We start from the raw sequence: 14,097 nt of genomic DNA, 5'->3' as shown, positions 1-14,097 counted from the left end.
AAAAGCATCATCCGTTTGGCTTATGAGACTGCTGGACAGCAGCCTCCTGAAAGGATTACAGCTCATTCTATTAGAGCGGTAGCTTCCACATGGGCTTTTAAAAATGATGCTTCTGTTGAACAGATTTGTAAGGCTGCGACTTGGTCTTCGCTTCATACCTTTTGCAAATTTTCCAAATTTGATACTTTTGCTTCTTAGGAGGCTATTTTTGGGAGAAAGGTTTTGCAAGCAGTGGTGCCTTCCGTTTAGGTTTCTGTCTTGTCCCTCCCTTCATCCGTGTCCTAAAGCTTTGGTATTGGTATCCCACAAGTAAGGATGAATCCGTGGACTCGGTACATCATGCAAAAGAAAACAAAATTTATGCTTACCTGATAAATTTCTTTCTTTTGCGATGTACGGCCATGTCTATTCAAGACAGATAGTATTTTTTTATTAAAAACATCAGTCACCTCTGCACCTTATAGTTTCTCCTTTTTCTTCCTTGGCCTTCGGTCGAATGACTGGGGGGTGGAGTTAAGGGGGGAGCTATATAGACAGCTCTGCTGTGGTGCTCTCTTTGCCACTTCCTGTTAGGAAGGATAATATCCTACAAGTAAGGATGAATCCGTGGACTCGGTACATTACAAAAGAAAGACATTTATCAGGTAAGCATAAATTTTGTTTTTACCTGTAAGAAAAATACAAAGTCCCCCCAACAGTAAAACCCACCACCTAACCAACCTCCCAAAATAAAAAACTTAACTCTAAAAAAACCTATGCTACCCATTGCACCTAAAGGGGCATTTGTATGGGCATTGCCCTTAAAAGGGCATTCAACTCTTTTTCACTGCCCTTAAAAGGGCATTCAGCTCGTTTACAAAAGCCCAAAGCCTGATTTGAACAGCCAATAGGATTTCAATATCTCTTTTCTTATTGGCTGTTTTAAATAGCCAATAGGATTTCAGAAGCTCCCTCATCCTTTTGACTGATTTGAATTTAAAGAATCAAATCAGCCAAAAGGAATGCAAGGTACGCCATTTTGAAACGGCTATCTTACATTCAACTTCAGTGTATGGCGGTGACCGTATGAAGAGGATGCTCCGTGCAGGATATCTACCAGGATGGCTCTGCTCCACGCCGCCTGAATGAAGATGGATAAAGATATTGTCGCCTGGATGAATACTACTCGCCGCCTAGATGGAGATGGATGTCCGGGCTTCAGAAACCATAAGTAGATATTCTGGGGTTAGTGTTAGTTTTTTTTTCTTCATTTTTTTGGGTGTTTATTTTTTAGATTAAGGCTTTGGGTTTTTGTAATAGAGCTGAATGCCCTTTTAAGGGCAGTGAAAAAGAGCTGAATTATTTCACAGTAAGTTTCTTATTTATTTTAAGATAGTTATATTGTAATTTTAATTTAAAGTTAGGGGGTGTTAGGTTTAGGCGTTAATAGTTTAATGTTTTGCGATGTGGGGGTCTGGAGGTTTAAGGGTTAATAGGCTTATTTAGTAGCAGCGATGTGGGGGCCGGAGGTTTAGGGGTTAATAGGTTTATTTAGTAGCGGCAATGTGGGGGGCTGGAGGTTTAGGGGTTAATAGGTTTATTTAGTAGTGGTGATGTGGGGGGCCAGAGGTTTAGGGGTTAATAGGTTTATTTAGTAGCGGCGATGTGGGGGGCTGGATTTTTAGGGGTTAATAGGTTTATTTATTAGTGGTGATGTGGGGGGCCAGAGGTTTAGGGGTTAATAGGTTTATTTAGTAGTGGCAATGTGGGGGGCCGGAGGTTTAGGGGTTAATAGGTTTATTTAGTGGTGGCGATGTCGGATAGCGACGCAATAGGGATTAATAACTTTATTAAAGTGTTGGCAATGTCAGGAGTGGCGAAATAAGAGTTAATAACTTTTATTAGTGTTGGTGAGGCGGATTAAGGTTGTTTAGACTTGGGGTTTATGTTTAAACGTAACTTTTATTTCCCCATAGACATCAATTGGGCTGCGTTACAGAGATTTTTCATTCCGTACTTCAGGTGTTTTGTGCGTTATGGAGCTTAACGCCACCATATCGCACGCACAAGGAGGCTTTTCAGTAACTCGTAATAGCAGCACTATGGAGAGTGAAATAATCCAACTTTTTGACGTTAGTTTTGCACCCTGTTTAGCGCAAAACTCGTAATCTAGGTGATTGATAACTAGAGAGGGGATTTATTTAACACCCGTGTGCACGTTTTCATGCACACACAACACAACACTTGAAAAACAAATATTTTATTATTTTTTTTGTCTCTCCCCATTTTGAAATAAATATATTGTTTTAAAAAATGTCAAGTGATACTTGTTTCCCTGAAGCACACTGTGCTTTGCTTCATAGAGACCTACGCACACGGATTAAGGTTGCTGCGTGTTATTGTGAAATGATTGCAATAAATAATGCCTGTATTTAGTTCATGTTAGACGTGCATTTGGTTTGTTGTGAATGCAAATTTGTTAACAAACCACGGATATTCTCTGGTTTTCATTAAACGAATATCTGACCGAATGCATAGATAAATAAAAATTAAATTACCTTAGGGGGTTAAAATACCTACCTGTAGCGTGCTGGAGAGCCGCGCTAATCCAAATCCTTCTTCAGAGAGCCCAGGACGCGCTAATTGGAGGCTTAGAGGCAGATTTATCAATGTATGGCGGACATGATATGCTGTAGCATTGCACAAGCAGTTCTAGTGAACTGCTTGTGTAATGCCGCCCCCTGCAGAAAGGTAAACAGTACAGGCAAACATTTTCACTTGTAGCAAAGGAATATTTACATTTATTTAACAAAAATGAATACAAATGTTCCACGAACGTTCATTATTCATTTAGTTTAAAATTAACTGAAAAGCGAATATTTGCGAAATATTTGAAATGCAAAGTTTTTTGAATATTTGTTACTAAACATTTTCGCCCATAACCTCTAGTTAATATCCACATGTTTGTAACGCTAAAGAGATAGGAAATTCAAACTTAAACTTGCAGGATTCAGATAGAGAATGTCATTTTTTAGACACTTTTAGTTTCTATTTTCAAACTAGGGCCCCATCAGATGTGCAGCTTCGCCCGCAAAAGCTGGCAACGCCGGTTTTTGCGCGGATTTGGTATCACATATAAGGCGTAGCATACAACTTACGCCCGTATATTTCACCCGTCTTTCTTACTCCCATAGGCTAACATGGGACCGCGTCGTAAATCGGTATCCAATATCCAGCTCAAGGCCTTACGTGGCAAAACTGGAGAAATCTTACTCCATTTCTTTCATGTAATTGGCAAGAGTCCATGAGCTAGTGACGTATGGGATATACAATCCTACCAGGAGGGGCAAAGTTTCCCAAACCTCAAAATGCCTATAAATATACCCCTCACCACACCCACAATTCAGTTTAACAAACTTTGCCTCCTATGGAGGTGGTGAAGTAAGTTTGTGCTAAGATTTCTACGTTGATATGCGCTTCTCAGCATTGTTGAAGCCGGATTCCTCTCAGAGTACAGCGAATGTCAGAGGGACGTGAAGGGAGTATCACTTATTGAATACGATGATTTCCCTAACAGGGTCTTTTTCATAGGTTCTCTGTTATCGGTCGTAGAGATTCATCTCCTGCCTCCCTTTTCAGATCGACGATATACTCTCAATTTACCATTACCTCTACTAATAACTGTTTTAGTACTGGTTTGGCTATCTGCTATATGTGGATGGGTGTCTTTTGGTAAGTATGTTTTTTATTACTTAAGAGACCTCAGCTATGGTTTGGCACTTTATGCATTTATATAAAGTTCTAAATATATGTATTGTACTTATATTTGCCATGAGTCAGGTTCATGTATTTCCTTCTGCAGACTGTCAGTTTCATATTTGGGGAATATAAACATCTTTTAAATGAAATTTATTTCTTACCTGGGGTTTAGTCTTTTTTCAATTGTCTACTTCTTGCAAATTCCGGGCGGTATTAGGCCTGCGGGTGCGTCAAATGCTAAACTTTATTGCGTCATTGCGAGAAAATATTTTTGGCACGAAAAAATACGTCTATGACGCAACTTCGTAATTTCTGGCGTCATACTTGACACCGAGACCTTTCACGCAGTTGCGTCATTAGTGACGCAAGTGTGTCATTTCCGGTTATTTTTGGCGCCAAAAAAGTTTAAGTTACGTTGTGCGTCATACTTGGCGCCAAACTTTTTCATTATTTCTATACCCCATTGATATTTGCCTCTTGATTTTTTTCTCTATCAGAGGCCTATGCTATTTGCATTTTTTCCCATTCCTGAAACGGTCATATTAGGAAATAGATAATTTTGCTTTATATGTTGTTTTTTCTCTTACATTGAGCAAGATGTCTCAATCTGATCCTGTCTCAGAAGCTTCTGCTGGAACATTGCTGCCTGACATCGGTTCTACCAAAGCTAAGTGCATTTGTTGTAAAATTGTAGAAATTATTCCACCAAATGTCATTTGTAATAGTTGTCATGATAAACTTTTACATGCAGATAGTGTTTCTATCAGTAATAGTACATTGCCAGTTGCAGTTCCTTCAACTTCTAATGTACATGATGTACCTGTAAATTTTAAAGAATTTGTTTCTGATTCTATCCTGAAGGCTTTGTCTGCATTTCCACCTTCTAATAAACGTAAAAGGTCTTTTAAAACGTCTCATTTAACTGATGAAATTTCAAATGACCAACAACATAATAATTTATCCTCTTCTGATGAGGATCTATCTGAAACAGAAGATCCTTCCTCAGACATTGACACTGACAAATAGTGATGTGGCGAATAGTTCCCAGCGAACATAGCATGTTCGCGTTCGCCGCGGACGGCGAACATATGCAATGTTTGGTCCGCCCCTATTCCTCATCATTGAGTAAGCTTTGACTTTGTACCTCACAGTCAGAAGACACATTACAGCCAATCAGCAGCAGACTCTCCCTCACAGACCCTCCTACCTCCTGGACAGCATCCATTTTAGATTAATTTGGAAGCTGCATTCATAGGCCTAGATTTGGAGTTTGGCGGTAGATGGGCTGTTAACGCTCCGCGGGCTTTTTTCTGGCCGCAGCATAAAATTAACTCTGGTATCGAGAGTTCAAAAAAATGCTGCGTTAGGCTCCAAAAAAGGAGCGTAGAGCATTTTTACCGCAAATGCAACTCTCGATACCAGAGTTGCTTACGGACGCGGCCAGCCTCAAAAACGTGCTCGTGCACGATTCTCCCATAGGAAACAATGGGGCTGTTTGAGCTGAAAAAAAACCTAACACCTGCAAAAAAGCAGCGTTCAGCTCCTAATGCAGCCCCATTGTTTCCTATGGGGAAACACTTCCTACGTCTGCACCTAACACTCTAACATGTACCCCGAGTCTAAACACCCCTAGCCTTACACTTATCAACCCCTAATCTTCCGCCCCCGCTATCGCTGACCCCTGCATTATATTATTAACCCCTAATCTTCCGCTCCGTAAACCGCCGCAACTTACATTATCCCTATGTACCCCTAATCTGCTGCCCTAACACCGCCGACCCCTATATTATATTTATTAACCCCTAACCTGCCCCCCACAACGTCGCCGCCAGCTACTTACAATAATTAACCCCTAATCTGCCGAGCGGACCTGAGCGCTACTATAATAAAGTTATTAACCCCTAATCCGCCTCACTAACCCTATCATAAATAGTATTAACCCCTAATCTGCCCTCCCTAACATCGCTGACACCTAACTTCAATTATTAACCCCTAATCTGACGACCGGAGCTCACCGCTACTATAATAAATGGATTAACCCCTAAAGCTAAGTCTAACCCTAACACTAACACCCCCCTAACTTAAATATAATTTAAATCTAACGAAATTAATTAACTCTTATTAAATAAATTATTCCTATTTAAAGCTAAATACTTACCTGTAAAATACATCCTAATATAGCTACAATATAAATTATAATTATATTGTAGCTATTTTAGGATTAATATTTATTTTACAGGCAACTTGGTAATTATTTTAACCAGGTACAATAGCTATTAAATAGTTAAGAACTATTTAATAGCTACCTAGTTAAAATAATAACAAAATTACCTGTAAAATAAGTCCTAACCTAAGTTATAATTAAACCTAACACTACCCTATCAATAAATTAATTAAATAAAATACCTACAATTACCTACAATTAACCTAACACTACACTATCAATAAATAAATTAAATACAATTGCTACAAATAACTACAATTACATAAACTAACTAAAGTACAAAAAATAAAAAAGAACTAAGTTACAAAAAATAATAAAATATTTACAAACATAAGAAAAATATTACAACAATTTTAAACTAATTACACCTACTCTAAGCCCCCTAATAAAATAACAAAGACCCCCAAAATAAAAAATTCCCTACCCTATTCTAAATTAATAAATGTAAAAGCTCTTTTACCTTACCAGCCCTGAACAGGGCCCTTTGCGGGGCATGCCCCAAGAAAATCAGCTCTTTTGCCTGTAAAAAAAACATACAATACCCCCCCAACATTACAACCCACCACCCACATACCCCTAATCTAACCCAAACCCCCCTTAAAAAAACCTAACACTAAGCCCCTGAAGATCTTCCTACCTTGTCTTCACCATCCAGGTATCACCGATCCGTCCTGGCATCCGGTGCTGAAGAGGTCCAGAAGAGGGTCCAAAGTCTTCCTCCTATCCGGCAAGAAGAGGACATCCGGACCGGCAAACATCTTCTCCAAGCGGCATCTTCGATCTTCTTCCATCCGGTGCGGAGCGGGTCCATCTTGAAGCAGCCGACGCGGATCCATCCTCTTCTTCCGGCGTCTCCCGACGAATGACGGTTCCTTTAAGGGACGTCATTCAAGATGGCGTCCCTCGAATTCCGATTGGCTGATAGGATTCTATCAGCCAATCGGAATTAAGGTAGGAATATTCTGATTGGCTGATGGAATCAGCCAATCAGAATCAAGTTCAATCCTATTGGCTGATCCAATCAGCCAATCAGATTGAGCTCGCATTCTATTGGCTGATCAGAACAGCCAATAGAATGTGAGCTCAATCTGATTGGCTGATTGGATCAGCCAATAGGATTGAACTTGATTCTGATTGGCTGATTCCATCAGCCAATCAGAATATTCCTACCTTAATTCCGATTGGCTGATAGAATCCTATCAGCCAATCGGAATTCGAGGGACGCCATCTTGGATGACGTCCCTTAAAGGAACCGTCATTCGTCGGGAGACGCCGGAAGAAGAGGATGGATCCGCGTCGGCTGCTTCAAGATGGACCCGCTCCGCACCGGATGGAAGAAGATCGAAGATGCCGCTTGGAGAAGATGTTTGCCGGTCCGGATGTCCTCTTCTTGCCGGATAGGAGGAAGACTTTGGACCCTCTTCTGGACCTCTTCAGCACCGGATGCCAGGACGGATCGGTGATACCTGGATGGTGAAGACAAGGTAGGAAGATCTTCAGGGGCTTAGTGTAAGGTTTATTTAAGGGGGGTTTTGGTTAGATTAGGGGTATGTGGGTGGTGGGTTGTAATGTTGGGGGGGGGTATTGTATGTTTTTTTTTACAGGCAAAAGAGCTGATTTTATTGGGGCATGCCCCGCAAAGGGCCCTGTTCAGGGCTGGTAAGGTAAAAGAGCTTTTACATTTATTAATTTAGAATAGGGTAGGGAATTTTTTATTTTGGGGGTCTTTGTTATTTTATTAGGGGGCTTAGAGTAGGTGTAATTAGTTTAAAATTGTTGTAATATTTTTCTTATGTTTGTAAATATTTTATTATTTTTTGTAACTTAGTTCTTTTTTATTTTTTGTACTTTAGTTAGTTTATGTAATTGTAGTTATTTGTAGCAATTGTATTTAATTTATTTATTGATAGTGTAGTGTTAGGTTAATTGTAGGTAATTGTAGGTATTTTATTTAATTAATTTATTGATAGGGTAGTGTTAGGTTTAATTATAACTTAGGTTAGGACTTATTTTACAGGTAATTTTGTTATTATTTTAACTAGGTAGCTATTAAATAGTTCTTAACTATTTAATAGCTATTGTACCTGGTTAAAATAATTACCAAGTTGCCTGTAAAATAAATATTAATCCTAAAATAGCTACAATATAATTATAATTTATATTGTAGCTATATTAGGATGTATTTTACAGGTAAGTATTTAGCTTTAAATAGGAATAATTTATTTAATAAGAGTTAATTAATTTCGTTAGATTTAAATTATATTTAAGTTAGGGGGGTGTTAGTGTTAGGGTTAGACTTAGCTTTAGGGGTTAATCCATTTATTATAGTAGCGGTGAGCTCCGGTCGTCAGATTAGGGGTTAATAATTGAAGTTAGGTGTCGGCGATGTTAGGGAGGGCAGATTAGGGGTTAATACTATTTATGATAGGGTTAGTGAGGCGGATTAGGGGTTAATAACTTTATTATAGTAGCGCTCAGGTCCGCTCGGCAGATTAGGGGTTAATAAGTGTAGGCAGGTGTCGGCGACGTTGAGGGGGGCAGATTAGGGGTTAATAAATATAATATAGGGGTTGGCGGTGTTAGGGGCAGCAGATTAGGGGTACATAAGGATAACGTAGGTGGCGGCGCTTTGCGGTCGGCAGATTAGGGGTTAATTATTGTAAGTAGCTGGCGGCGACGTTGTGGGGGGCAGGTTAGGGGTTAATAAATGTAATACAGGGGTCGGCGGAGTTAGGGGCAGCAGATTAGGGGTACATAAGTATAACGTAGGTGGCGGTCGGCAGATTAGGGGTTAAAAATTTTAATCGAGTGGCGGCGATGTGGGGGGACCTCGGTTTAGGGGTACATAGGTAGTTTATGGGTGTTAGTGTACTTTAGAGTACAGTAGTTAAGAGCTTTATGAACCGGCGTTAGCCCAGAAAGCTCTTAACTCCTGCTTTTTTCCTGCGGCTGGAGTTTTGTCGTTAGAGCTCTAACGCTCACTTCAGAAACGACTCTAAATACCGGCGTTAGAAAGATCCCATTGAAAAGATAGGATACGCAATTGACGTAAGGGGATCTGCGGTATGGAAAAGTCGCGGCTGAAAAGTGAGCGTTAGACCCTTTAATCACTGACTCCAAATACCGGCGGTAGCCTAAAACCAGCGTTAGGAGCCTCTAACGCTGGTTTTCACGGCTACCGCCGAACTCTAAATCTAGGCCTTAGTGAGAGGAAGGACAGTGTAGCTGCTGCTGATTTAATAGGGAAATCGATAGCTAGGCTAGTGTATTCAGTGTCCACTACAGTCCTGAAGGACTCATTTGATCTCTGCTGTAACGACAGCCCCCCTAAAAGCCCTTTTTAGGGCTAGAACATCAGTCTGCTTTTTTTTTCCCCCTGTGTAATCTAATTGCAGTTGCCTGCCTGCCAGCGTGTGTGTCAGGCTCACAGCATATACTGCGCCCACTTGCCCAGTGCCACCCCTCATATCTGGTGTAACAGTAGTGTAGATTTAAAAAAAACAACACTTTTTTGACTGTGAAATAATAGCAGACAGCTGCCAGTACCCAAGATGGCCGCCAATAATGCATATGGGGAGGGTTAGAGAGCTGTTTTGGGGGGATCAGGGAGGTTGGGGGCTAAGGGGGGATGCTACACCACAGCATATGTAAATATGCTAAAAAAATTTTAAAAAAACTAAAAACCTTTTATTTTAGCACTGGCAGACTTTCTGCCAGTACTTAAGATGGCGGGGACAATTGTGGGGTGGGGGAGGGAAGGGAGCTGTTTGGGAGGGATCAGGGGGTCTGATGTGTCAGGTGGGAGGCTGATCTCTACACTAAAGCTAAAATTAACCCTGCAAGCTCCCTACAAACTACCTAATTAACCCCTTCACTGCTAGCCATAATACTCGTGTGATGCGCAGCAGCATTTAGCGGCCTTCTAATTACCAGAAAGCAACGCCAAAGTCATATATGTCTGCTATTTCTGAACAAAGGGGATCCCAGAGAAGCATTTACAACCATTTGTGCCATAATTGCACAAGCTGTTTGTAAATAATTTCAGTGAGAAACCTAAAATTGCGAAAAAAATGTACGTTTTTTTAAAATTTGATCGCATTTGGCGGTGAAATGGTGGCATGAAATATACCAAAATGGGCCTAGATCAATACTTTGGGTTGTCTACTACACTACACTTAAGCTAAAATTAACTCTGCAAGTTCCCTACATGCTCCCTAATTAACCCATTCACTGCTGGGCATAAAACACGTGTGGTGCGCAGTGGCATTTAGCAGCCTTCTAATTACCAAAAAGCAACGCCAAAGCCATATAAGTCTGCTATTTCTGAACAAAGGGGATCCCAGAGAAGCATTTACAACCATTTATGCCATAATTGCGTAAGTTGTTTGTAAATAATTTCTGTGAGAAACCTAAAGTTTGTGAAAAAGCGAACAATTTTTTTTATTTTATCACATTTTGCGGTGAAATGGTGGCATTAAATATACCAAAATGGGCCTAGATCAATACTTTGGGTTGTCTACTACACTACACTTAAGCTAAAATTAACTCTACAAGCTCCCTACATGCTCCCTAATTAACCCCTTCACTGCTGGGCATAAAACACGTGTGGTGCGCAGTGGCATTTAGCAGCCTTCTAATTACCAAAAAGCAACGCCAAAGCCATATAAGTCTGCTATAATGGCATGTCTGGCACACAGTGTTGGGGCAAGGGTCCATCTGACCACTGATACCTGGTCTGCAAAGCATGCTCAGGGCAGGTATATCACTTACACTGCGCACTGTGAAGCGGGCGTAACCCTTACACTACCTGATCGATACAACATCATACCTGATGTTTTAAAGTACGTTATTCCAAACAATTTAGGAATGTTAGGTGATTTATGCCCTTTATGGATTAAAACCAGACTCTGCATCAACTATGTAATTTTCCATGGGAGTTTTGCCATGGATCCCCCTCCGGCATGCCACAGTCCAGGTGTTAGTCCCCTTGAAACAACTTTTCCATCACTATTGTGGCCAGAAAGAGTTCCTGTGGGTTTTAAAATTCACCTGCCTATTGAAGTCTATGGTGGTTCGCCCAGTTCACCGGTTCGCAAACTTTTGTGGAAGTTCGCGTTTGCCGTTCACGAACCCAAATTTTTATGTTCGCGACATCACTACTGACAAATCTACTTATTTATTTAAAATGGAGTATATGTGTTCTTTATTAAAAGAAGTGTTAATTACTTTGGATATTGAGGTAACCAGTCCTCTTGACGTTCAGTCTAATAAACATTTATATATGATTTCTAAGGAATGGAATAAGCCAGGTACTTCTTTTATTCCTTCTTCAAGGTTTAAAAAATGGTATCCTTTAACAGCAAAATCTATAGATTTTGCTGGTAAGATAGTACTTCCTTTAAGGATCCTTTAGATAGGAAGCTTGAATCTTATCTAAGGAAGGCCTATTTATATTCTGGTCATCTTCTCAGACCTGCAATTTCTTTGGCTGATGTTGCGGCTGCATCAACTTTCTGGTTGGAGAATTTAGCGCAACAGGAATTGGATTCTGACTTTACTAGCATTATTCGCTTACTGCAATATGCTAATCATTTTATTTGTGATGCCATATTTGATATTATCAAAATTGATGTTAGATCCATGTCTTTAGCTATATCAGCTAAAAGAGCTTTGTGGCTTAAATCTTGGAATTCTGATATGACATCTAAATCTAGATTACTATCTCTTTCTTTCCAAGGTAATAGTTGGATTCTATTATTTCAACTGTCACTGGGGGAAAGGGAGTTTTTCTGCCTCAGGATAAAAAAACCTAAGGGTAAATCTAAGGCTTCTAACCGTTTTCGTTCCTTTCATCAGAATAAGGAACAAAAACTCAATCCTCCCCCCAAATTGGAATAAATCCAAGCCATTTAGGAAACCAAAGTCAGCCCCTAAGTCCGCATGAAGGTGCGGCCCTCATTCCAGCTCAGCTGGTAGGGGGCAGATTAAGGTTTTTCAAGGATTTTTGGATAAAATCTGTCCAAAATCAGAGCATTGTCTCTCAAGGGTATCGGATAGGATTCAGAGTAAGACCTCTTATGAGAAGATTTTTTCTCTCACGTATCACACCTGAAGTGTGTTTCCGACCTCGAGTCTTCAAGGGTAATCATGCCAGTTCCTTTTCAGGAACAAGGTTTGGGCTTTTATTCAAATCTATTCATTGTCCCAAAAAAGGAAAATTTATTCAGACCAGCTCTGGATCTGAAAATTTTGAATCGTTATGTAAGAGTACCAACTTTCAAGATGGTGACTATAAGGACTATTCTGCCTTTTGTTCAGCAAGGACATTATATGTCCACAATAGACTTGCAGGATGCATACCTTCATATTCCGATTCATCCAGAACATTATCAGTTTCTGAGATTCTCTTTTCTAAACAAGCATTACCAATTTGTTGCTCTTCCATTTGGCCTAGCAACAGCTCCAAGAATCTTTTCAAAGTTTCTGAGTGCCCTACTCTCTGTAATCAGAGAACAGGGTATTGCGGTATTTCCTTATTTGGACGATATCTTGGTACTAGCTCAGTCTTTACGTACTGCAGAATCTCACACAAATCAACTAGTGTTGTTTCTTCGGAAACATGGTTGGAGAATCAATTTACCAAAAAGTTTCTTGATTCCTCAGACAAGGGTCACCTTTTTAGGCTTCCAGATAGATTCAGTGTCCATGACTCTGTCTATAACAGACAAGAGACATTTAAAATTGTTGCAGCCTGCCGGCACCTTCAGTCTCAGTCATTCCCTTCAGTGACTATGTGCATTTAAGTTTTAGGTCTCATGACTGCAGCATTGGACATGATCCCCTTGGCTCGTTTTCATATGAGACCTCTACAGCTTTGTTTGCTGAACCAATGGTGCAGGGATTATACAAAGATATCACAAATAATATCCTTAAATCCCAATGTACGACACTTTCTGACGTGGTGGATAGATCACCATTGTTTAGTTCAAGGGGCTTCTTTTGTTCGGCCAACCTGGACAGTGATCACAATAGATGCGAGTCTTTCAGGTTGGGGAGCTGTTTGGGGATCTCTGACAGCACAAGGGGTTTGGAAATCTCAAGAGGCGAGATTACCAATAAATATTTTAGAACTCCGTGCAATTCTCAGAGCTCTTCAGTTTTGGCCTCTGTTAAAGAGAGAACCGTTCATTTGTTTTCAGACTGTCAATATTACAACAGTGGCATATGTCAATCATCAGGGTGGGACTCACAGTCCCCAAGCTATGAAAGAAGTATCTTGGATACTTGCTTGGGCGGAATCCAGCTCCTGTCTAATCTCTGCGGTGCATATCCCAGGTGTAGACAATTGGGAGGCGGATTATCTCAGCCGCCAGACTTTACATCCAGGGGAGTGGTCTCTCCATCCAGATGTATTTTCTCAGATTGTTCAGATGTGGGGTCTTCAATAGATAGATCTCATGGCCTCTCATCTAAACAAGAAACTTCCCAGATACCTGTCCAGGTCCAGGGATGTTCAGGCGGAAGCAGTGGATGCGCTGACACTTCCTTGGTGTTATCATCCTGCTTACATTTTCCCACCTATAGTTCTCCTTCCAAGAGTGATCTCCAAAATCCTCATGGAACAATCATTTGTGATGCTGGTGGCTCCAGCATGGCCACACAGGTTTTGGTATGCGGATCTGGTTTGGATGTCCAGTTGCCCGCTTTGGCCACTTCCGTTACGGCCAGACCTACTATATCAAGGTCCGTTTTTCCATCAGGATCTCAAATCATTAAATTTGAAGGTATGGAAATTGAACGTTTAGTACTAAGCCATAGAGGTTTCTCTGACTCATTGACTAATACTATGTTACGAGCTCGTAAATCTGTCTCTAGAAAGATTTATTATAGAGTTTGGAAGATTTACATTTCATGGTGTTCTTCTCATAAATTCTCCTGACATTCTTTTAGAATTCCTAGAATTTTACAGTTTCTTCAGGATAGTTTGGATAAGGGTTTGTCTACAAGTTCCTTGAAAGGACAAATCTCCGTTCTTTCTGTTTTATTTCACAGAAAGATTGCTATACTTCCTGATATACACTGTTTTGTACAGGCTTCAGTTCGTATTAAGCCTGTCATTAAATCAATTTCTCCTC

This window comes from Bombina bombina, chromosome 3 (genome assembly GCF_027579735.1).
Source record: "Bombina bombina isolate aBomBom1 chromosome 3, aBomBom1.pri, whole genome shotgun sequence".
Taxonomy (NCBI): Eukaryota; Metazoa; Chordata; class Amphibia; order Anura; family Bombinatoridae; genus Bombina; species Bombina bombina.
Note: the sequence above shows the minus strand (reverse complement) of the source record.